Source organism: Saccopteryx leptura, chromosome 4, assembly GCF_036850995.1.
Source record: "Saccopteryx leptura isolate mSacLep1 chromosome 4, mSacLep1_pri_phased_curated, whole genome shotgun sequence".
Classification (NCBI taxonomy): Eukaryota; Metazoa; Chordata; class Mammalia; order Chiroptera; family Emballonuridae; genus Saccopteryx; species Saccopteryx leptura.
Window position 1 is genome coordinate 45,658,232 of NC_089506.1, and position 7,057 is coordinate 45,665,288.

Consider the following 7,057-nt stretch of genomic DNA (forward strand, 5'->3'; position numbering starts at 1 on the left):
TGCAGCAGGAAAAGACAACTTCCAAACATGTCCCTGAGCACATTAGTGAATTATTTTAACTGTGAACACAGACATTTGTATGTCTTTTCAACAACTAAGAAAAAAATGGTAAGCTGAGAAATTTATCTTATGAATCCACCATAATCCTCATAACCAAAGTTTGATAATGAGTAAAACAGAATTACAGACCAATCTCATGTATTTCTGAATGCATATATAAAATTCTCAACCGAAATACTAGCAAATATATAATACAATTCACTAAAATCAAAAACAAAAGTTTGGATGCTTTAATCATAAGGATTTTAGTGTCAAAATATATTATTAACTCAAACAGGAAAACCTTGACATTACTCAATTTTTGGTTAAAAAATATTTAATAAAGTTGAATTATTATTCTTGATTTTATAAGCTTTTAAAAAATCTGGGAGTAAAAACATGAGCCACAATCTCATTCCAAGGCATTGCCATTGTTAAATCAAAGAAAGTGAACCTCATCAAGAAAGATTATTATCATCATTCTTTTTTAGCATTGTTCAGGATGCTACAGTGAACATAGAAACATATGACAATAATTAGAAAAAGATAATAGTATAATTATTAATGACAGTTATGGCTGTCTGTATATATAGAAAATGTATAAGAAAGGTAACGTCCAATTTATAAGAAAGTTCAGCAAGTAAAAACACATTAGATAAATACACAAAAAATCAAACATTTTTTTCATTATTACAAGAATAAACTTGCAGCAAATTTTGTAGTTTTTACAAAAGCATTGAAAGCTGTCAACTTTATTGCAAAATATCTTGTTTTCTACCATATGTTCTAAATGTAAATAAATAAATCTGCAGGAACATCCTGGTTTCTGGATTTGTAAACAGAAGTTATCAATTTCTTGTAACTCAAGGTAAAGGTTAAACATAATTTCAATTAAAAGCTCAAGTTTGTAATTTAAAATGATTTTGGGAATACAGAAATTTGAAAGTTTACAAATTGATAAATGCTAAGACTGGCGAATTTTGTTCTTTCAACAGAGAACAATGAAATAAGACATGACTGCTAAAACAATAAACTACCCTATCAACTGGGTGTTTTTAATTTTAGCAAAATAGATGCAACATACCATATTTCCCCATGTATAAGACACTCTCATATATAAAATGCACCTTAATTTTGGGGCCTGTAATTTGAAAAAAAGAATGTATTACATAAAGTTATTGAACTCAAGTTATATTCATCATAAAATTCATACAACTCCTTATCTGTGTGAAAAAATCAGGAAATGCAAGTAAAAAAATCTATAACCTCTGTATAAGATGCACCCAGTTTTTAGACCCCAAATTTTTTGGAAAAGTGTGCATCTTATACATGGGGAAATACAGGTATATGAGAAAGTACAATTTTAATTACAAAAATACTAAGATCCCAACAAGCAACTGAACAACAAACATAACCAAAAATTCATGAAAGAAAGATTCAAAATGTATAAAGATTTGAAAAATAAAATATATCATGGCCAGTAGTTTAAGAAGTGCTTTTTGAACTATAAAATACTACCTGTACTTTTAAATTTGCAAACATAATACAAATAATATTGATGGAGACGTGGTAAAACATTTTATTACCAATGGAATTATAATAACTTTTTGGATTGTTACTTGGAAATGTGGAGGTGAAGAGAAAAGGAAAGGAGGGAAACAAAGATAGGAAGAAATATAGAAAATACGTGTAGCATCTCACTTTTAATTAATCTAAAAATAGAAAGAGAGGTCAAAATAATCTCTAAGTGACTTTCTGTTATTGTCTAAGTACAAAGGGGCCATGTGCATCGAAACTGTTTTTTAAGACTATTGATGACCTACCATGAATATTAAATCTCTATGATTATTTTAAGTGAGAGAGAGAGACAGGGAAGGAGAGAGAAAGAGAGAGAGGGACAGACCTGAGTAGAGATGAGAAGCATCAACTTGTCATTGCGGCACTTTTACTTGTTCATTAATTGCTTTCCCACATGTGCCTTGACCATAGGGTTCCATCTGATCCAGTGACCCCTTGCTCAAGCCAATGATCTTGGGCTCAAGCCAGCAACCTTGAACTTCAAGCCAGCAACCTTTGAGCTCAAGCCAGCAACTATGGGATCATGTCTCTGATCCCACATTCAAACCAGCAACCCCGTGCTTGAACTGGTGAGCCCACGCTCAACCAGCACCTCAGGATTTTAAACCTGGGTGTTCAGCATCCTGGGCTGATGCACTATCCACTGTGCCATCATCTGGCAGGCTAAATCTCTATGTTTTTAGTCAAATTTGATGGCGTATTTTTACGTCTCTTGTTTTAAGTAAAGTAACTATAAAAAAAATTCCCCTGATTATTTTAAAATTGTATTAGGATATAAAAAATGGAAACAACCTGTTGCTTAGAACATACTTGAAAATTCTACAAATGTCTTAGATTCTTCAATTAGAAAAACAAGCCTTATAAGTTGTCTTTAACAAATAAGTTTGAAATACCTATGAAAGAAGGTTTTTGTATATAGCCTGATTATATGGGCAATGTATAATGATGAGTTAAGGAAGACTCATATTGCTTGAGGTAAAAGGATCGGGATCAAAGGACAACAGTATTATATGACTTTGTTTAAATTTGAGAAAGACGTATCATTTGTTTGAAAAAAGGAAAGTGCTAAGATGATGTTTTCCATTCAGCTGTTCAGGTGGAGCAAATTAATCAGATAGTTATTCATCAATTCACACCTATTATTGCAGAACGTTTGTCTCTCTTGAAAAATAAGTTCGTTATCATTATATATAATCTTCAATTTTAAAATAAAAAGTATTCAGAGGTTCTGAATGGCAGTCGAGCTAAACTGTGGCCTCCAAACAGGCTTTCAAATATATATGAAAACTGTTTCACTTACTTTATTTAAATCTCTGTGCCTTGGTAGATATAGGTAAGAAAATATTGCTCCTCACTTCAATAAAATAAAATCCAAAGTGAAATTGATAGGTTTACATTTCATCAAGCCCACTATCCTTATCTCTTCTTACTTGAGAGTTTAAAACTGAGATTTTATTGTTTCCACCAGTTCACTATTCCTTGGGAATCTAAAAAGAATAATCCTCAAAATTTGCTTATCTGTGCCCAGTAAAGGCAAGATTGCTTTGGGGAAATGTTTCTTAGAATAGAAACTCCATTATTTCCCTCTATTGTCAAGATCATCTTTTACTACAGAGACTAATTCCCAATCTAATTAATCATTACTCTGACTCTTAGTACCTAAAAATTAGAGGCATTTTTATTTCCTATGGATTGTAAAACTTGAGCCAGGCATATCTAGTTGATTTAACGATGTGGTTTTTGTTGTCTTCTAGCTATTCTCTATAATAAACTGTTTATGTCAGGCCCAGTTTTGAACCAATCAAAATATTGTAAACCATTCATTGTCAAAATAATTTGATTAATTTCTTTAAATTTTAAAATTAAATTCATCATAAGATCCTTTTCTTGTTTCTTTCACCATGTTCAGTCTTCCAATTTACCTAGTTCATGTAAATCAAGAAATCTGTGTGCATTCTAATTCATAGTTTATGTCAGCTTGTCAATAGATTATTAAAAACCATTATGTCTTACCTGACCAGGCAGTGGCGCAGTGGATAGAGCATTGGACTGGGACACAAAGGACCCAGGTTTGAAACCCCAAGGTTGCCAGCTTGAGCATGGGCTCATCTGATTTGAGCAAGGTTCACCAGCTTGAGCCCAAGATTGTTGGCTTAAGCAAGGGGTCACTTGCTCTGCTGCAGCCCCCCAGCCAAGGCACATATGAGAAAGCAATCAATGAGAAACTAAGGTGCCGCAGCAAAGAATTGGTGCTTCTCATCTCTCTTCCTTCCCGTCGGTCTGTCCCTCTCTCTGTCACACACACACACAAACAAACAAACAAAAAACATTATATCTTTCCCTTCTTTTCTCTAAACTTTGATTTCTTACATAAACCACTAATTTTTTTTTTTTTTTTTTGTATTTTTCTGAAGCTGGAAATGGGGAGAGACAGTCAGACAGACTCCCGCATGCGCCCGACCGGGATCCACCCGGCATGCCCACCAGGGGCGACGCTCTGCCCACCAGGGGGCGATGCTCTGCCGCGACCAGAGCCACTCTAGCGCCTGGGGCAGAGGCCAAGGAGCCATCCCCAGCGCCCGGGCCATCTTTGCTCCAATGGAGCCTTGGCTGTGGGAGGGGAAGAGAGAGACAGAGAGGAAGGAGGGGGTGGGGGTGGAGAAGCAAATGGGCGCTTCTCCTATGTGCCCTGGCCGGGAATCGAACCCAGGTCCCCCGCACGCCAGGCCGACGCTCTACTGCTGAGCCAACCGGCCAGGGCAAACCACTCTTTTTAACCCTTAACACATCTTTACATCTTTTTGGTTGTTGTTCATGTTGAACACCCTTGGCCAATTTCAATTTTTTTAAAAAAAATTAATTCTGAGACAAACATTTTCTATAATACATTGATTCATCTAGTATTTCTATACATATTGAATGTATGACATGTACCGTACCAAGTTCCATGGTGGCCAGTGGAGATCACTAGGCAAATAGCTTGACTAACTACCTGAATGGTCCTAAAGACCATATCTCTCTCCCACTGTTAGTGTATCCATCTCTATATCATAGCCATTTGATATCTGTGCAATGATGTTGAGTGACTGATTCTGATCCAATGATGAACTATGATTTGCTATTTTTCCTGCCATAGTTCTTTAGGTAATTTCAATATCTTTTAACTGACTTTAATATTGTACCATGTATTCTATACATGTATTTTTGGTTTCAATACACAATTTTTTAAATTTATCAAAGCCAGTGTGTAATTGCTGATATTACAAACCAATATTTCAGTGGTTTACTTCCACTTAGGGACTCACATGCCGAATCTATTGGAAAAATTATTTCTGTTCATCTTAAAGTTTAATCCAGTTAATTAATAACTTTATTCTTGAGATATACTGTGCTCAGAATCCATATAACAGGTGTGGGCCTTGAGGAAGTGATATCTGAGGCTCTTCAAGAAGCAATTTTACTTACTTGAAAAAGCAATTTTCCCACTTCTTCTGCCTCTTGGTTTTTCTAGCTTTGATTATAACTCATCAAAATGACAGCAGAAAATATTAAGACAACTAGAGAAGCCAAAACATAATTAAAACAAACTAGAGTAAGACTGAAAGATAAGTACTCTGAAAAAGTAACAATGGCATCAAATGGGCTTTCTTAGGGACCTCATATATTCAAAATATACATTTCTGGACTTAGCCAGACCATCTGTTGAGTGTGCTCTTCCTCTAATCAGAACTGTTCCATCCAACTATAATTCAAAACAGACAGTGGATTTAGTGTGGCTTGAGACAGAAAACACAAAATGACAACGGCTAAAGCAAGAAATACTTTTTTTTATCTATTAGGTAAGAAAATATGATGGCTCCACAATCACTAGGATCTCATCCACTCCTACCACATGGCAGCAACCTTGTTAAGCGAGATGGCTCTCTCATCTTTGGCAACATGCCCAGAAAGAAAGAGCCAGAAGGGAAGAAGAAAAGACAGAAATGCATATTGCCTGCCTTAAGGATCCTTCCTGAAAGATGACTATACCAATTTTGCTCACATCACTTCAGCAACAATGTAATTATATGGCCATACCAGCTGTGAAAAAGATCAGAGAATTTCATTTTCACCCTAGGAAATTATGTGCCCAACTAACATTTAGAAGTTCTATGCTTAAAGAACAACAACAAAAAATAAATAAATAAATATTGAGAAAAAACTAACATTATCTGCCAAAAAAACTAATTATTTTCATTAAATAATGATTTGAATAACTTAATGACATATGAAATCTGACCACCTTTTCTCATGCTTAGTCCAGATTTCCCAAGCAATTACAACAAAACTATGATTGTAGAAGAGATGCCATTGAGCATAATATCTATATGTATATATTATGTTCAGATAAATCAGACTATAAGGACCTATGCATAACAAATCACATTGAAATATAAAATTTATATTAAAGTTCATGAAAACTGATTAGTTAAATTTAAATAATGTTTGCATAAAAATGCTTATCTGCTCCCTGACTGCACTTTAGCATCACCTGGGGAACTAGTCTTGTTGTTGCTATTTGCTTTCTTATCTTCTAATAATGCCAAAACCAAGCACACAACTGAGACCACTTAATCCAGAGTCTGGAGGATGTAGAACAGGGACGTGGACCCCAGGTCTCTGAATCTGTTTAAAACACCTTCTACTACAGCATAGGATTCCGTCCATGGCAAGATAGCCTAGTGATTGTGAAGTCTTGGAAGCACTGATACTTTTAAATGCACTCGAGTCAAGTGCAATTAAGAAAATCAAGCCTGACCTTGCGGTGGTGCAGTTGATAGAGCATCAGACTGGGATGCAGAGGACCCAGGTTTGAGACCCCAAGGTCACCAGCTTTAGCGTGGGCTCATCTGGTCTGAGCAAGGCTCACCAGCTTGAACCCAAGGTTGCTGGCTCAAGCAAGAGGTCACTTGGTCTGCTGTCGCCCCACGGTCAAGGCACATATGAGAAAGCAATCAATGAACAACTAACAATGAAAATTGATGCTTCTCATCTCTCTCCCTTCCTGTGTGTCTGTCCCTCTCTCTGTCTCTCTGTCACAACACACACAAAAAAAAATTGGTGGTGGGATTGATTGATCTTCCTGTATATGGAAGACTTTTGCACTAAATAGTAACAAACTATAGAAATGATCCCTGAAAGTATAGTCTTTGCACTAAATAAAGAAAGTGACTAAGGTGGATTAAACACATTTCTGACTTTCCTTTGAAATCCAACACTTCTTTTTTTTCCAGATTACTTATATAAGCCAATTGCAATATAATATGTGGTGACAAAAACACTTTGTAAGTGCAGAAGGAGGAGAGACTAAGGTGCTCAGCATAAAGAAAATATAAGAAGATTCAGTTAAGATCCTTTAACATCTTTACAAAAATTGTTTTGTTAGGTTAGGTAGCTAGTT

At 35.5% G+C, this 7,057-nt stretch overlaps 1 pseudogene; it reads right to left on the reverse strand.

The window, feature by feature from the left end:
• Positions 1–6,698: 6,698 nt before the first annotated feature.
• LOC136404574 (small nucleolar RNA U3) lies at positions 6,699–6,807 on the reverse strand (annotated as a pseudogene).
• Positions 6,808–7,057: the final 250 nt, after the last annotated feature.